General features: G+C 36.7%; 1 protein-coding gene and 1 pseudogene across 5 annotated transcripts in view; one reads left to right on the top strand and one right to left on the bottom strand.

Annotated features, from left to right (window-relative positions):
* Borcs5 (BLOC-1 related complex subunit 5) overlaps positions 1 to 18,143 on the top strand; it is a 96,596-nt gene that overhangs the window by 15,831 nt on the left and 62,622 nt on the right. The gene's annotated exons all lie outside the window — the stretch shown is intronic.
* LOC106027824 (sodium channel modifier 1-like) lies at positions 14,249 to 15,006 on the bottom strand (annotated as a pseudogene).

The following is an 18,143-nucleotide window of genomic DNA, read 5'->3' on the forward strand; positions in this document are numbered from 1 at the left end:
TATGCCACTGAGCTAAATCCCCAGCCTCTCCATGTGTTATTTTAAATTCAGTGTGCCTCACTTTATATGCATGTTTGTGTATTTATTCATTTCACTTATTCAGTAAATTACACAGGACTCTGAGTGTATGTGTGTGGTTGAATCCAGGGTTTTTGTTTTGAGCTACATCTTTAGCTCTTAAAAAAATTTTCATACAGGTTCTTGCTAAGTCATCCAGTGGCTGGGCTCAAATTTGTGACCCTTCTGCTTCAGCTGCCCAGAATGTGAGGATTACAGTCATACACCACCAGCCTGACTGAGGACTTTTTTAATTAGGTGAATATGCACACTTGAATGTATGCTTGAGGAGTATATTTTGCAGTTGTGTGGGTATATTGCTCTATAAATGTCACACCCAAGTGTAGATGGTGTTAAGATTTTATATGTTTTTATGTATTTATTTTTGGTCTTTTGAGATGGATATTTAGATATAGTTCAGGTTGGCTTTGAACTCACTATGTAGCCCAGGCTGGCCTCAAGCTCGCAGTCTCAGCCTCCAGAGTATTGGAATTACAGGTATGTCCAGCTGTTTAATTAATTTTATCACTTAGAATTGTGAAAAAGTCAAGCTGTGATTGTGAATTTGCATATTACATTGTGAGTGTTTGCTTTATTTTAGAAGTCTGTCGTTAGGCACATGTATATTAATGATCAATCTTTACATCATTATGAAAATGTCCTATTTATGGTATTATTTCCTGTCTTATGGTCTGTTTCATCTTGTTTAATATATCCATTCCAGAATTCTTATGCTTTTTGCATAGTCTTTTTCCATTCTTTTATTTATTTTTATTTCTCTCATTACAGTTCAAGCATCTTATTCTTACGTTTTTGTTTTTTTTTTTTTTCTTTTCTTTTTTAGGTAGTACTGGGGCGAGGGCCCTGTGCATACTAACCAAGTATTCTGCTCTGAGCCTTGTAGTGTATCTTTTGTAGGCTGTATATGTAGTGAACAGTAGAGTCTTGTTTTTATTTCTAAGCTGAAAGTGTGTTTTTTAGTTGGTGTGTAAATTAATATGGTTGACTTAAGTCTACCATTTTGCTCCTTATTTTCTGTCTATGCTATTTTCTGTTCCTTTCATACTGTTTTCTTGCCTTCTTTGATCAGTTGAATACTTTTTAGTATTCCGTTTTAGTTCCATAATTAACATTTTTAGTTATGTTCCTTTACATTAGTTAGTGGTTTCTAGAAATTACAATGATATCCTTATAATCCTTAATTTATGGTAATTCACTTAGAGTTACTATTGGATTACTTCACATAAAATTACTTCACATAAAAAGATCCTTCTAATGTTATGGTTTCATTCACTTCCACATTGCTGTATCTGTCATATGTAGTGTATCTGCATGTATTAGAAATTCTACAGTACTTTTATATATACAGGCATTTGTTTTAAGCAGTCATATGTCTTTTAAAGAAATTAAGAGAATAGAAATCTATGTGTAAAATGTTATGGTACCACATAGTTACCGTTTCTGGAATTCTTAATCCTTTCTAGTAGGTTCAGGTTTTCCCTTGATGTTGTTTATTTTTAGTCTGAAGAACTTCTTTTAGTATTTCTTGTGGTGCAGGTCAGCTCAGGGGAATAAGATTTTATTTTATTGTATTTTATTTCTGAAGATACGGATTTTATTTCTGAAATAACTATTTTTTTTTGCCCAGTTTGTTGTAAAACTTTTTTAATAGTCACTTTGAAGAAATATTGTGAGACTCTCTGAATCTCATTTTTCAGTCCTATTTTTTTCTCTAGTTGATGTATCTGTGTTTCTTGCTTCTTTCTGTAATGGTTACTGGTGATTTTTCTAATTTTATCGAGCTTTCTTTCTGCATCTTTAAATTTGTATTCTATAAAGAGTTTTCTCTTTTCCACATTTATTTATTGATTCAGTTGTTTAAATCAGTGTCAAACAGTGGACTACTGATTTTTTTTCCCCATGAGTTATGTATTATTGTTATTTTCAATATTAGAGTGCTCCAAATTTGTACATGTGTATCACCTTCAACCTAGCTTCCTGTATTGTGTTAATGTACTCCTTTTATTCTTTCAAAATGTCTTCAGTTTCTGGGGCAGTATAATGTTCCAGACTTATCTTCTGCCGTGGACCCCATCCTAGCATCAGACATTTCTCAAAGGAACCCTGGTTCTTTCAGGGTTCTATCTATTTATTTATTTATTTTGGTACCAGGGATCAAACTCATGACCTTGCACTTAAAGCAACTGCTAAATCCCCAGCCTCTGAGACTGCTATTTAGAAGCCACTACCTGGTCCTCAGTGAATTAGCTAGGATTTACGTATGTGTATATATACCTATATACATTTATTCCTATGTTTATTTCTACATTTACATACGTATGTACGTATACATATGTATGTACATATACTGATGAGTTGACATTAATGTGTACCATGTGTTCTTTGATCTGCAGCCTTATAATTTTTATTAAATACTTCAGCCCTTAAGTCTTCCAGTATTTTTCTGCTCTCACCTCTCTCTCATCCCATGTGATATTTTCTTGCAGTAATTGACACATATTTGAGTTATTTTTCTCCTTTTTGTTTTTGTCCTTTGGATGCTTCTAGATTCAGTGGTCTCTGTTTTTTCTGTTGTGTCTGTACTACTCTTGATCTGTCCAAGATATTTTTAATGTCAGATTTCTTTTAGCTTTAAATGCTTTTCACTCTTTACCTCTCCACTTAAGTATCTGTCTCTTCTTATCATGTTTATGTTTTTCTATACTTTTTGAACATATGGAATATATTTATAACCCTTTTAACTTTTGCTTGTTAGTTTGTCATTTCTGGTTGTGTTTTTTATTGATTGAAGTTTCTCTCACCTGCAAGTCATATTTTCCTGCTTCTTTGGATGCCTGGAGATTTTTTTATTGTATGTCAAATTTTACATATTTTATATTTTTAGGCGCTACATTTCTTAAAAGATACTGGATTTCCTTCTGTCATAGAAATTACAAGATAGTTGTAATCAGTTTAACCCTTTGTAGCCTTTCTTTTAAATTCTGTTAGGGCTCAGCAAAAGCAATCTTTAGTTTAATTTATCTTCACTTATAAGGTGATGGGTGCCCTTTTGAGTACTCTCTTTGTTGAACCATGTTTTATGAGGCCTCTACCGTAGCTGGTAGAAGCATGAAGTACTCTTAACCCCGTGTGAGTTTCAAAAATGGTTTCACCTACTGCTTTCTCTAGCCTTACATAATTTCATTCCATAAATTCACAGCTTAGTATTCAGTGAGAGAGTGGAGGGTACTTGAGGAAGATCTCCTGGTACACCTTCTTGAGCTCCTGCCTGTCCCATCCTCTGCCATGTAAATTCTATAAACATTTTCGTTTCTCTAAACTTTGCTCTCTCTAGCTTAGCAAGGCAGTCGGGAATATCCTTCTTGCCTGAACTTCTTTACCTCTACAAAATTTAAGGGTTGAAATTTGAATCCCCCATATGATGACATTAAAAAAATGGGAAGTGTTTTGATTGTGATGGAGCCTTCATGAATGGGATTCATGTTCTTACAGGTAAGAAAAGATGGAGAGCTTGCTTCCTTTCTCTGCCATGTAAGGGCGTATTGGGAGCTTGGTGATTTACAACTACCAGTGCCTAGACCTTGGACTTCCCAGGTTTTGGAACTGTGAGAAACAAATGTTTTACTGTGTAAGCAACTCAATCTGATATTCTTGCTATAGTAGCTTGAAGGCTAAAAGCCTCCCTGGTCTGTGTTTTGGAAACTGCCTTTGGTAATAAGCTGGCAAGCTTATTTAATTATTACTTTTTTTCAGGGACCAAAGTCTTGTACTGCCAGTTGTATAATATCTGAAAAATGTTCCATATATTTTATCTGGCCTCGTAGTTATTTGTGACTGGAAGGCATAAGAGCAGTTAATTCTTCTTGAATAGAAGCAGAATCTTTTCAAAAATGTTTTGTAACCTGTATTTTTCTGTCCAGTGCCATTTCTTCTATTTTGCTCAAGCAAAATAGAAGAGGCTCTTAAGAGCCTCATTCCAGAAGCCTTTGATTCATTTCTACAGTATATTGGTAAATATTTAGTGAGTGCTTAATTGTGTTAGAACAGAGAAGACACAAGGAATATGACACAATTGCTACCCTTTAGAATCTTACGTAGTTCTATGAGCAGTTGAGAAAGGCAATAATATAATTTGAGCAATACTGGCTATATTCCTAAAAGACTAGGCTTATGTTGAAAAGAGAATTATTAATTTGACCTAGAAAATTGGTGCAGGCTTAACAGAGGATGTAACATTCAAACTTTGTTTATTTAATTATTTTGAAGGAAATAAAATAAAACAGAAAACAAAACTGTAAGAACAATGTAAGATTTCAAAAACAAGATAGAAGGAAATCTCCCATGGTTGCTATATTCCACATTGTTGCCCTCTAAACAAATGTTCAGAGTGCCAGCTTTAGGCTTGCAAATTCAATTAGCCAAAACAAGCATTAAGTTGTTTTTGTACGTCAGTTACTATCATCCCAGTCTGTGTTCCTCCAAATCAGCCAGTTGCCTAATGGGGAATATGGGATTTCTTTTTGTTTCTCAGCCCATGTGGGAGGGCAGGTTGACTTCTTGGTGTTCTCCCTGGCCCACATGGCCGCTGCTGGCTCACAGGAAGGGTAGGCTGATGTCTTGGTTCTCTTCCAACCTGAAATTGTTTTTTAAATTATTTTTTTAAAGAAAAAATAAAAATAATGGTACAGAATTTCAAACTAAGATTGTAGGAGAGTAACAATTGTTAGTACACTGCATATTTTTATTTTCAAAGTAGTTACTCATATTACAAGATGTAGACATGAAAAGTTGATTGAACTGCATTTTTACAGACGAATACAAAGTAGCTGAATACAGGAGCTATTCCTAGCTTAAAAGTCTTCTATTTAAATGAAAAGATATATCTGACTGATATATTTTAAAAGGATTCTTAACCAGAATTATTATTTTTTGGATGTACTGCTTGATTTTCTTTTCCTGATCTAGATATACTGGTAAGTATACAGTTAAATTCTAACTTTAATTTCAAGCAATATTAAATGTCCAGTTACTAGCATAACTGTCATCTTGTGTACTTTGTGTGTGTGTGATAGTTACTTTTCTCATGGCTAAGACAAAATACCCAACACCCACAAGTTAAAGGAAGAAAGATTTATTTAGCTCATAGTTTGTAGAGGTTTCACTTCGTAGTTGAATTACTCCAAGGGAGGATAGCGTGGCAGAGGGGCATCACAGAAGAGAAACAGTTGATGGCAGGCAGAAGGCAGCAAAGCAGTGAAGTAGCAAACAGCAGCACACATCAAGTGATGTCTTTCCTTCTGCCCTTTATATCTTATCCAGGCTACCACCCTTAGGGCATGTAGTGTTCACACTTAGGGTGGAGCAGATTTAATCCTAGCATGGCACTATGCATCGATCCCAGCATTACACACCCTAGATCCACATCTGAAAGGTCCCATCTATTACTGTATGAGACTTTGTGGGGACATCTAGGTACAGGCCATAACAGTGTCTGTGGGGGCTAGTAGGGATTGAACCCAGGGCCTTCACATCAAGCTGTGTCCTTATACCTTTTTAATTTTTTTCATTTGGAGACTGGTCTTAGTAAGTCTCCTAGGTTGACTTGAATTTGTGATCACTCTGCTTTAGTCTCCCAGAGTGCAGGGATTGCAGGCATGTGCCACAACACCCAGCTAGCTTGGATACTTTTAATTCACTTCGTTTTTGTTTTTCTAAACTTAATTTGTGTTACATTCTGAATTTAAACAAAATTAACAGAATATTGTATAACCTGAGGACATTTTAAAAAGTAATTGTGATTTCTAGTCTGGGCAAGCTGATTAGTATGACAATAGATGTACAGTATATATTTCCTTTGAAGGTTCTGGTTTGTTACTAGCTTCTGCTGAGTGATATCCTGGAAACATTCTAAGGATAGATGAATAATACAAAGTTCTGTCTGTTATCTTTAGCTTTTCTACTTTTCCAAGTAGAAAGTATTTGAAATCGATCATAGGCAAGGTTTTTCATTTGAGCAGAAGTGCAAGTTGTATGGTCCTTTTAGAAAATTTTAAAAACCTGATTTCTTCCCATGAAGAACTTATGGTCTGTTGAGAGAAAATACATTGTTAACAGATAAATTGTGGTTCAACATGGTAAGTACTATAAAGTGTAACCCTTCTGGGAACCTAAAAGAAAGAACAGTTTACTCAGAGAAAGTCAGGAAAGGTTAACTAGGATTAGAAGATCTTAGAAGAATTTACATTTGCCATCTAGATAGTGGGGGTCAGGTATCTCTTCTTATCCAAAATGCTTAGGACCATCGTGTGCTTCAGATTTCAGAGTTTTTCAAAGTTTAGAATGTTTTCTTAGGTCAGAAACACTCAGAAATCTAAAACTTTTTGGTCAATTTTCAGATTTTTGAGCATGTTGGGTTATGGATGCTCAACCTATAATTATTTCCAAAACTTTATTGAGCATTAGAAGCTACCTAGAGAAACTTAAAAAAAAAGAAAAGGACTCTAACCTCAGATTCTGATTGATAGAGTCAGGTGTAAGGTGAGGATTCCAGGTAATTTTGAAATGGGTCCATGGGCCACACTTTGAAAAATACTACACTATGGAGATTACAAAACTATTAGATTGTTTAACTGAGTGATTTTAAACTTTTTAAAAAAATGATTATTGAAAGAATATTTTGGAATTTGTTACCAGGTTTTTACTGTTTTTAGATAAAGTTCTATCATTAAAACTGATTCACATTTAATGCCTGTACATGAAAATTTGGACTTTCTGAGAAGTCATTGTTTTTACTTAGAAACCTCATAGGTTTTATTTATTTATTTATTGCTGTCTTTGTGTACAGTCTTTATTTCAAATATTTGTTAAAGCACCATTATTGCTCCTTAGAACATAGCAATGATTGCCCCCTACAAAAACAGTCTATGAACAGCACTTTATAGAACAGAGGCAGCACTAGCTGAGGCCCGCTGCTAAGTAGAAAATGCAGCTCTAGGAGGGAAGAGAAGAGGAAGGGCCCCTGTAAATCAGCTTCAGCTACCATCAGAGTCATAGACTATAGGTTCTGGTTTTGGAAAGTTTGGGTGCAGTGTAAGAATTTCATTTGTCTGTTGGGCTACACCCCTGGGTGAGGTGCCATGTTACTCAAGTTCCTGGCCAGCCAAACCCCTGCAGTGGACAGTCCCAAATTGAGGTTCAAGTTCCTCCACAAGGCATTCTTACAGGTGGCAAAGTGATAGACACCCTGGAGCCAATTGGGTTCCACATTGTCTGGAATTTCTGAGGTTTTGTTTGCCAAGCTTGTAGTGCCCCACTGGAAGCCATACCATCACCTCAAACCTCTCCACAGGCTCACGTGATGCCCCACAGTGGTGCACCCAGATGACCCTTCATAGGTTTTGAAAAAACATTTAAATATTTTCCAACCAAAATTTAGTGTCACAGCCAGTGAAATGCAAAGTGATATTTTAAAGAATGAATTGGATAGATAATGAACTGTTTTTTCCTGTGTGTTGCAATGAAAAATATTTACAAAAGTTTCTAGACAATTTTACTAACTATGAAAGTGTCAATAAATAGAAATCTCTATGTAAACAAAAATGCTGTTTGAATTGGAAGATTTTGGGAACACACATCAGAATTGGGGGATTGCTTGCTCTTCGCTCAGTGTTTTCTCTTTTTGCTGCACTGGGGTTAGAACCTAGGGTCTTGTTCATGCTAGACAGGAACTCTTTCACTGAGCTACAACCCCTGTCATTCACTCAGTCATTTTAACCAAAGGCTTTTTCTCTAACATACAAAATAGAAATACTTATCTCGAGTGTTTACTAGCTACAAGAAAATAAAAACAATAAATACCATTTAAAAGAGTTAACAGTTATGTTAGCCAAAGATAGAATGTTATATTGCCAGAGATAGATACCGTATTTTGCCATTTTTTCATAAGATGGTCTGTTAAATGCAAGTTTGGTTTATTGATGTTTGGTTTTAGGAACACTTGTGCCACTAGATGTCACTAGACTAAAACAATTAGCTGGTTGAAACGCCAATTTGTGGCAGTATTTTCTAAGTTTTTTGCCTGGTAATGTTTGCTGTAGCATCTGGATTTCTTATAAAACCAGGTCACATCTCACTTCACCCACAAGGTAGTTGGAAAAATACACGTGTTCTGTGACACACTGGTAATCTTATTTTACTGCTTATCAAGACAGGAAGAGGAAAAAATTTACTACCACAGGAAACTTTACAGTGACTTTAATTTTTTCTAAAACTCTATTTTTAGTGTATCACTGTGCTCAAAGAAATAGTTCAGCTTACTGGAAACAATCCAGATCTTAACCGGTGAACTGGATGAACAAAACAACATATGTTTCACAATGGAATACTATTTAGTAATAAAAAAAACCTAATGCATGGTGCAGCAAAACAGGAGAATCAGCCTGAGAGGGTAGTAGACTTTTATTTGGGCCAAGCAGGAAAAATAGGTGTCATGGTTTATGTCTGTGTCCCCCAGGCCTCATGAGTTTGCATTATACGTTTGTGCATTTGGATTGTCTAGTGCTTGGATTGATGGTGTTAGTTCTACACCCACCTAGGGGTGGAGCCAGGATGTGATGTAATGGCAGGAAGAAGGTGTGTCTTGCTCTTTGCTGGTTCCGGCCTGCTGTTTGCAGCCGCCATGAACTGCGGCCCAGCCATGCCCACCTGCCTTGGAGCCAACGGAGTTTGGGCTGAAACCTCCAAAAACTGTAAGAAATAAACCTTTCCTTTCCCAACTTTGGGCTTCAGGTATTTTGTCTCGGTGACGAGTAAAAAGGAACTAAGACAATAGGCAAGACATTTAGGGAGATTAAAAGAGGCAAATAAGTGGGCTTATTCTATTCTTAACTAAATGCTTAAAGTATATAGTTAGTAGCTGATCCTATTCTTCAGTTTTAGGCAACCTTGGATCTACTTTTTTAGACATCTCATGTAAAATAATCTGTACAATCTATATATCTCTATGTATATTCTGATTTTCAGTTTTTGACTGCTACTATGAATAATAATGCTATGAGTCTTTGTATCCATGCATTCATGTGAATGTATTTTTTTGGACTGAAACCTCCAAAAACTGTAAGAAATAAACCTTTCCTTACTCAGCTTTGGGCTTCAGGTATTTTGTCTCAGCCATGAGTAAAAAGTAACTAAGACAGAATTTGGTACCGAGAGTGGGGTCGTTTGCTGTGACTATACCTGACCATGTTTTTCGAGAGGCTTTGGAAATGGCTTGTGGACAGAATTTGGAAAGGTTTGGACATGTCACTTGGATGCATAGAGCTGAAGCAACTTAGGCTGTTCTGTAGAGGAGATTCTGCTCAGAGCTCCAGAGACCAGAAGGCTGATAGAAAGCCTCATGGTAAAGACCAGGCTTGGGAGGTTTCTGCTGGGAAGAAGGACTGCGTTGGTTGTTGGACTCCACGTGATGTGTGTTATGGCTTGGCAGAAAGTTTGTCTGCATTTTGCTCCTGCCCAGAGACTTTGCCTGAGACTGAGACAAAGGGCAATGGACTGATTAATCTTTTTTTTTTTTTTTATAAGAATGCATACTATTCTCAGTCATTACTTTTTTTTTGTCTTTTCCTTTTTATCAGTACAGGGATCGAACCCACGACTGCCTGCTTGCAAGGCAGGTGCTTATGCCGCTGAGCTAAATCCCCAGCCCCCAACTGATTAATCTTGAAAAAGAAATTAAAAAGCAATCAAACATTGAGGCTGTGGCATGGCTATTGTTGGGGGCTTTCAGCCAGCTTTATGTTTCAAATCAGGAGCAAAGAGCCCAGCAGGATAATTTACAGTGCTGTGAGTTTGGCCCAAAGAAAAATGCCAGGAAGGCTGTGGATTGTAAAGCCAGAGTTGAAATTTTTGATTCTTGAGGAGAAACAGAGAGATAAGAAAGATGGCCCTGGGGCATCCCAGGAAGCGGTCCCCACCCTTTGCAGTCTCACTGCAAAGGTGAAAGAATTTGCTCAGAGGGAAAAGCTGCAGAGTGCCATGCTCCAGAATGGCGACAGAGGCCACATGAGTTTCCAGAATGGTGGCAACACAGACAAGCTTTTCATCACAATCAGGTAAACAGAGCCCTGCGATCCAGGCAACTGACCCCTACAGCCAAGAGAGAGAAAAGCCTGGCTACTGCTTGAGCTAGCAGCAGACCTTGGCGGCATCCATAAGGTGCTGATTTTAGGTGCAAGGAAAATGCACAAATTCTGAGGATAAGACAGCTTCCACCTCGATTGCAAAGGGCCTGGGAGGCCAAGCAGTGTGCCCCTGAGAGGGAAATTTGTGAAGACGTAAGGGTGAAGCCAAAGGTGCAGTGGAGACCCCAGGAGTTTGGAAAAGTCAGGAATGTGGATGATCCAAGGGAAGCTGCAAAAAGCGAGCAGAGAGGATTTAAGAGAAAAGCTGCAGGAGTTGAAATCGCTGGAAGTGTCATGGGTGGAATCACCCAAGCCTTTTGGAGCTTGTAACTAGATTGCTTCAGATGCTGAGCATGGAACTCTAGGACTTAATGTTTGTCCTTCTGGATGTTGGACTTGCTTTGTTTCCAATGCTTTATATTCCCCTGTTTGTAACTTTTGGAATGGTAATGTTTATCTTGTGCCTTTGCATTTCAGAAATGTTTAACCTTGTTTCATTTGTACAGGGGTTTACAGTTAAGAGTAAAGATCTTGGAGGAGACTTGGGACTTGGACTTTTCAGCAGTGCTGAAACTTAGGACTTTGGCAACTCTTGGAGGTGGACTAAATGTCTTTTGTATAAACTATGTACATGAGTCCTGGGGGCCAGGGGTGGAATGTCATGGTTTATGTCTGTGTCCCCCAGGCCTCATGAGTTTGCATTATACATTTGTGCATTTGGATTGTCTAGTGCTTGGATTGATGGTGTTAGTTCTACACCCACCTAGGGGTGGAGCCAGGATGTGATGTAATGGCAGGAAGAAGGTGTGTCTTGCTCTTTGCTGGTTCCGGCCTGCTGTTTGCAGCCGCCATAAACTGCGGCCCAGCCATGCCCACCTGCCTTGGAGCCAACTGAGTTTGGATTGAAACCTTCAAAAACTGTAAGAAATAAACCTTTCCTTTCCCAACTCTGGGCTTCAGGTATTTTGTCTCAGTGACGAGTAAAAAGTAACTAAGACAATAGGCAAGACATTTAGGGAGATTAAAAGAGGCGAATAAGTGGGCTTATTCTAGTCTTATTCTTTACTAAATGCTTAAAGTATATAGTTAGTAGCTGATCCTATTCTTCAGTTTTAGGCAACCTTGGATCTACTTTTTTAGACATCTCATGTAAAATAATCTGTACAATCTATATATCTCTATGTATATTCTGATTTTTAGTTTTTGACTGCTACTATGAATAGTAATGCTATGAGTCTTTGTATCCATGCATTCATGTGAATGTATTTTCTTTTAGGTGGGTTTCCAGGAGTGTCCTTGGTAGGTCATGTTCTATATCATGTTTACTTTTACCAAACTATTACTTTTTTCAGGATGGCTGTACTTTTTTCAAATGCCGTTTTGTATTCCTTAGCAGTGTATGAAAACTCCATTTATTTTCTTCCTGATTATAGCATTTGGACTGGATGTGTGATGATATCTCATTGTGGTTTTCACATATATTTGTATTAGTTAGCTTTTTGTCCCTGTGACCAAATACCTGAGAAAAACAAAGGAGGAAAGATTTATTTTGGATTTTGGCTCATGGTTTCAAGAGGTTTTCAATGGTTGGCTGTCTCCATTGCTCTAGAAGCAGAAACATCATTGCAGAAGGGCGGCAAAGGAAAGTTGCTCACTTTATAGCAGCCAGGAAACATAGAGAAAGGAAACAAGCTATTGAGGAAGGGTCCAGAGACAAGACAGTTCCCTAAGGTGATGCCTCCATGACCTTCAACTAGGCCCCAGATGCTGTTACCATCACCTTCAATAATGCCATCACATTATGATCTCATCAGAGAATCAATCTACTGGTGAAGTTGGAACCCTCATGATCTAATTGCTTTCTGGAAGTACCCCATCTGAACAAATGAGATTTCAGGAAACATTTTAGATTTAAATCATAACAATTGTATCTCTCTAATAATGTTGTGATTCTTTTCAGTGCTTATTAGTTATTCATATATCTTTGAGAGTAAAATAGCTGTTCAGATCTCTCATTTTAAAATTTTTCTTATAGTGTAGGAAGTTCTTTATTCCGGGTAGAATTCCTTTATTAGATACATGATTTGCAAATACTTTTCATGTCTGGAACTTTTGTTTTCATTTTTTTAATATCTTGAAGCACAGACATTTTAAAATTTTGATGAAATTCAGTTTGTCAACCTTCTCGTGGAGATTTCTCCTAGAAGTATTATAATTTTAGTGGTTACATGTAGATCTGTGGTTCATTTGGATTGCTTTTTTGTGTATTGTCTGTCAGTTCATTTTTCTGCCTATGGATGTTCAGTTGAGCCTGCACTATTTGTTGAAAAGATTGCTTTCTTTAGTTGAATTGTCTTGGAATCTTAAAAAATAATGTAGGATTTATTTGTAGATTCTGAACTCTATTCCGTTAATCAGTGCTGTCCCAGTTTTCTTTAATCAGTTGATACCGTACCTTAAAAAGTTATCACCAAACTCAAGGGTATGTAGATTTTTTTTCTTCCGTTATTGTCTAAGTTTTATTATTTCGTCCTTCACTTTTAGGTCTGTGACCTTCACTGAGGGTTTTTTGCTGGTTTGTTCTTCATTTTTGTTTTGACAGTGCTGGGATTGAACCCAGGGCCTTACGCATGCTAGGCAAGTGTTTATCACTGAACCTACATCTCTGGCCTCATTTTACTCCAATTTTTGTGGAAGATAACCATGTTTGTCTTGTTTACTGAGAATGAGACAGTGAATATCTGTTGTTTTTAGTCTTTTGCTCTTTTCTCTCAGTTTCTTGCTTTGTTTTGAGGCCATGTTTTTAGGTGTGTGCATATTTAAAATAATTGTATTTTCCAGAGCTGGGGATATAACGCAGCAGCACAAGCACTTGCTTGGCAAGAGCAAGGTTGTGCATTCAATCCTTGGTACCAAGACAAAACAAAACAAAAAAGATGATACCTCCCTGAGATAGTAACTCTTTTATTATTATGAACTCTTTTTTTGTCTCTAGTAATCTTTTCATCTAAAAGTCTGTTTTATCTGTTTCGATTTTTTTTGTTTTGTTTTGTTTTTGTACAGGGATTGAACTCACAACCTTGTGCTTGCCAGGCAGGCGTTTATGCTGCTGAGGTAAATCCCCAACCCTTGTTTTATTTGTTATTAAAGATAATGAGCACCTCCTACTCTGATGGTATATGTCTTTTTCAAAATTTTATTTTTATTACATGCTTATATAACACAATGATTACATTCATTTTGGGGAGTTGGTACAGGTACATAACACATCTTAATTCTTTTTGTGAATCATTTTTTATCTTTTTACTTTCAACCCTTTTGTCTAAGATTTGTGTTTTATATATAGTGTATAGCTTTATCTTGATATTTTATCCAGTTTTACTTTCTCTGTGTTGGGGCTTGAACCCAGGGCATACACGTGTGTGCTAGTCACGTCCCCTACCAGTGAGCTACACCTCTAATTCTTTACTTTTTGATTGGGTATGAAACTGATCACTTTAATATAGTTACTGGTCTGTTTGGACTCATCATTTTGTTCCTCTGTTCTTATGTGATTGCCTTTTTGTACAAAGGTAAATATTTTAAGGATATACTGAGATTTTTCTTGGCACAGTAGAGAAGCAAAGGTAGTGAAAAGAGAAAAGGGCCTTTATTGTGAGCACGGGAGGGCTACAGAAAAGTGCAAGATCCCTCTGAGGCAGACAAAGAAGCCACAAGTTTTTGTTAGGTTTGACGGGGGGTGGAGTTTGAAGGGGAGGGCAGAGTGACATATTGAGAGTTGATTGGGAGAATGCTAATACGCATGAAAAGCCGGAAGTCTAATTTTGGGCTTGGAAGAAGAGTGGGGAAGTCAGTATTGAAGGGGCACACTGTAAAGGGCCCAGTGCCAAGTTGGTTGGGCGCTACACTGTTTCATATGGGCAGAACCCATCAGATACTACTTTATTAATTCTTCTGTTGATTTTTTTTTAACCTTTTCTAGAATTGTTTTTTTAGTGACTATTCCAGGGAATACAGTATGGACTTTTTAAAGCAAAGTTAGGCTCCCAACACCCTCTGTAGTTTATTTGTGAAACAAATGGAAAAAAGAGTTTGTTAATCCATGGGGTTTCCTCCTTATCAGAGTCAAACTCAGTATTTTCATGTTTTATCCGTTGACCTTGTCCATCTGGGTTCCACCCAGAGCCTTGAAGGGTAAAGTAATGCTGCCCAGCTCATCTTCTTGTGGGATTCATGGGTGCAGAAGCTGAGGCAGGTACTGACTCTCTGGCTTATGGGTCAGCTTAGACTCAAATTTCTCACTGATGTCATTTTGGAGCTCAGTCTCTGGGGCTGGCAAAGTAGAACAAAAGACAGAGGGCCCAAAGGCTTCTGATCTGTGCTTCTGGTGTCAGTGACTTTATAGTGAAGAGCTTTGTGCAGAGCACTCTGAACAATAAGTTGACTCTGGGTTAGCAGAGGACCCTCAGTTTTGGTCTCTTCTCTCCTCAGTTCATTCTACGATATTGGATTCTGCAATCCATTTCCTTTTCTCACTGCTTCTTGCCGTAGAAAAGCTGCTGGCTAGATAGATACTTCTTGGCTGCATGATAGCCTGTTGGTATAGCCAGTGTGTCCAGTACAGGTTGATGAGGGCAGATGGCACAAGCACTTTATCGTCTGGTATGTAATTGGCCAGCAAGTCCCCCATTTTTTGTTTTTCAAGCACAGTGAGTTAACTCCAGCTGTCCCCTGCTGTCTTGAAAGACATCATGACATTGAATCCAATGTGTATCTCAATGTGTCAGAATCTTACTTCAACTTAATACTAAATTCTGGTAAAACAGACTTTCTAACCTAGCTTCATTTTTTTCTCCTCCTTACCACTGTTGTTAACACATATCAGTATATATTTGTAATTCTGAAATACAGTTATTGCTTTAAAATTTTGTCTTAAGATATACATAAAAAGCTACGTATAGAATTTTTCATATTATGTGACATATTTACCAGTTTTGGGTTTTCTTACTTCTTCTTGAACTTGGGGTCATCCATGACTGTCACTCCTTTCAACCTAAAGAAACTTTGTTCAGTGTTTCTTGTAATACAGGTCTACTAGCAGTATATTTTCTCAGTCTTTATCTAGGAATGTTTTTATTTTCTTCATTTTTGAAGGATAAATTCACTGGATATGGGATTTGTGGTTGACAGAGGATTTTTTTCCTTGGTACTTCATTTTGAACTAGTTCCTATTTTTTAGTTGTTTTCAGGATTTTTTGTTTGACTTGTGTCTCTTTCTATATATAAAATTTCTGTCTCCTTTTTGAGAATCTTCATTTGTAGCTTCACAAATGTCATGCTTTTATTTAGGCCTTTCATTATGATTTTCATTAGTTCTCTAATATATAAATTTCTGTGACATTTTTCTCTGTCATATGTAGTATCTTGGACATTTAGAGCCAGTTTCTTTTAACAGACATTACCCCACCACCCTAATAAGTCAAACTTTCCTGTTTCTTGCAACTTTTTTGTAACGAATCCTTTATTTTAGATAAAAATGTTGTTACTTTTTCTTCATTGTGTTTTGTTTAGTGGTGTTTTCTAAACTTGGGAAATTTCTTTATTCTGTGATATATCTGTGCTTGTACCTCCTTCTGCCCGCTTTAAGCCTTCCTCCTTCTCCCTCCTTTTATTATCTCAGGTTTCTGTGGGTCAAGGATTTAGGAAAGGCTTAGCCAGGCATTTCTGACTTTGTCTCTTATGTAGCTGCAATCAGTGTTTGGAAGCAGGAGCTATAATAGGGATTGGAGATTCTGAGAGCTATTTGGGCATCTCTCTTGTAGTACAGGTCTTCTTCATATGTCAGCTTAATTTTTAAACTTGTTTTTATTTTTTAATTTTGCTTTCTTAGGGATTATCCCTATGTCAACATTTGTTAATAGTCAACCAGTTATTAAACAGAATTTTTTACTCCTTTAAGATTTTTTTTTAAACCAGGGATCAAACTCACAACCTTGTGCTTGCAAGGTGGCCACTTATGCCACTGAGCTAAATAAATCTCTGGCTAAGATTGTCTTCTTATGATTCATTGCTTATCTCCACTACTGGCTTATTATTTGTATCTTGAATACTTTAGTGGTTGTGCTGGGATTTACAGTATATGTCTTTAGTAACCACTTCATGTATGGTATTTTTTAATCACAGTGTACTTTAATTTCCTCATCAGGTTTGTATTATTATTGTCATACATTTTCTTTTGCATATGCTAAAAGTCAATGATACATTATTACTATTTTTGCTTTCCACCAGGGATTGGTAAACTTTTTCTGTAAAAGGTCTGATAGTGTTTTAGGCTTTGTAAGCCATCTGGTCTTTGTTACAACTCCTCAACTCCTGTTTCAGGAAAGCAACTATAGAAGATACATGAAAGAATGAATGTTACTGTGTTCCAGTGTAACTTAACTTACAAAAACAGGAAATGAATGAGATTTGGCCTTTGCCCATGCTTTGTTACTCCCCCCACTCCTCTTTAGACAATGAATTATTCAGAGCAACTAAAAATAAGAAAAAGGTATTTTATACTTTCAACTATTTCTAGAGACTTTCATTTCTTTAGATAGATGCAGGGTTTTGTTTGATATCTTATTTCTTCTGAAGATCTTCCTTTCACATTTTGTTGTTATAAACCTGCTAGTAATGAAGAGGTTTTTTTTGTTTTTTTTGTTTTATGAAGTCCTTATTCTTAATTTTTGAAAGACTCTTTTGTTTCTCTCTCTATATATAAGGTATTTCTCTTTGTCATACTTCTCTTTGTCAACGTTTTGACAAAGTTTTTGTCATACTTCTCTTTGTTAAACCTTTGTCAAGGTTTTTTTGGGTTTTCTTCCATTCTCTTTTTTAAAACTTAAGGTATAATTTAAATACTTTAGAATTCACCCATTTAATATATATTTCTGTGAGTGATGGATCCACACAATTATGTAACTACCCTAACCATTAAGATATAAAATAATTTTATCATTCCCCAGAACCCTTGTGCACTATGGTAGTCAGTTTCATACCTTATTTCAACTACCACTGATCTGTTTTCTGTCCCTATAATTTTGCCTTTCCTGGAATGCTGTACAAGTGGAATCATATGTTATGTATCCTTTTGAGTCTCACTTCTTTCACTTAAAATAATACAGTCAAGTTTTATCCATGAATTTGTATCAATAGTTCATTCCATTTTATTGCTGACTAGTATTCCATCTTATGAACATACCAGGGTTTGTCTTTTACTATTGGAGGACGTTTGGATTGTTTAGGTTATTTGGTGATCACAAATAAAGCCACTATAAAAAGGTTTTGTGGTAGTTACAATGTATGACAAGATTGTTTTTCAAAAGATTTAATAAACCAATTTATAGTGTTTCAGTTTCATATCTTCTTCAGCACTGGATGTTACTGAAAAGTTTTTTTTTTTTTTTTTTACACTTCCAAAACGAAAATGTCTTTTACTGTGATTTTAAAAGTAATATGTACTCACTTGAAAGTTACAGTTTCTTCCCTGGGATCACAATTTTAGTTGCTAATGTGATTAGTTTGCCACTCCGCCCTCTGCTCTGAAACCTAAATATACTCTATGTTTGACCTTGTAGAATGTAACTTCCTAAAAATGCACATAATAAAGCCAAGCGTGGTGGCTCATGCTGCCTGTAATCCCAGCGCTCAGGAGGCTGAGGCAGGAGGATCCTTTGGAGTTTAAGACCAGCCTAGGCTACAAAGTGAGCTCAGGGCCAGCCTGAGCTGCACAGCGAGACCCTGTCTCAAAAAGATTTTAAAAAATGCACATAGCATAATGGTAACCATTGTTGATCACCTAGTAATCCCCCTTTTTTTTTTTCATTTTATGCTATGTCCATCCTC

Source organism: Cavia porcellus, unplaced genomic scaffold (assembly GCF_034190915.1).
Source record: "Cavia porcellus strain 051 isolate PalLab524CR breed Dunkin Hartley unplaced genomic scaffold, mCavPor4.1 scaffold_27, whole genome shotgun sequence".
Taxonomy (NCBI): domain Eukaryota; kingdom Metazoa; phylum Chordata; class Mammalia; order Rodentia; family Caviidae; genus Cavia; species Cavia porcellus.